The sequence below is a fragment of the Penaeus monodon genome, chromosome 21, assembly GCF_015228065.2.
Source record: "Penaeus monodon isolate SGIC_2016 chromosome 21, NSTDA_Pmon_1, whole genome shotgun sequence".
Classification (NCBI taxonomy): Eukaryota; Metazoa; Arthropoda; class Malacostraca; order Decapoda; family Penaeidae; genus Penaeus; species Penaeus monodon.
In genome coordinates this window covers 38,005,342-38,006,059 of record NC_051406.1, presented here as the reverse complement: position 1 = coordinate 38,006,059, position 718 = coordinate 38,005,342, and positions in this window count along the sequence as shown.

The window sequence follows — 718 nt, the reverse complement described above, 5'->3', positions numbered from 1 at the left end:
ATGACCAAACGGTTATTTAATTTTCGCACAATTCTTGATTTCTGATTTCTAATTCTCGGGTCTCCTTTTATGACATGTAAGTGCTGTGTCTCTCATTTTAAATTTCAACAGATCTGTTGCTGATTTCTGAATACTTTATTCGATTGTCACGTCTCTTCATAGTAGCACAAGGTCGTTTTCTTGATAATCAGAAAATCACCTAATTAAAAACTATAGTCATCCAATCTCATCACACTAATGTTCATATAAAAAAATCATATTCAAATCTAAAAATCAATTTATATTCAAATATCCAGATTTCGGTAATATACACCTGATAACAAGACCTCATAAATGTGTAAGAGAAAATAAGTCCACATGGCATATCAGCTGCCGATTGAATAAAGCTAAAAGATATGAATTAATGAATAGGCTAACATAATATTATCGCATGTACTAAATTCAGTTACGAGACATGACTCGAGATCTAAAACTTTACAGCTTTAGTGGATATCTACATCTAATAATACTTGTTACATAATCATTATGATAATGTTTCGTTACGTTAGCACCTAATAAATACAATATCTCAAGATAGACTGAATACTCTGGGGGAATTATCAGTTTAATTAGTAAAAGAAGTGATGAAGCGACCTCTAAGCTCTGTATGTGTAGATATGGGTAAACTAATTATATTCTCATAAATCAAGGATAGACAAATAAAAAATCAACGTTAAGT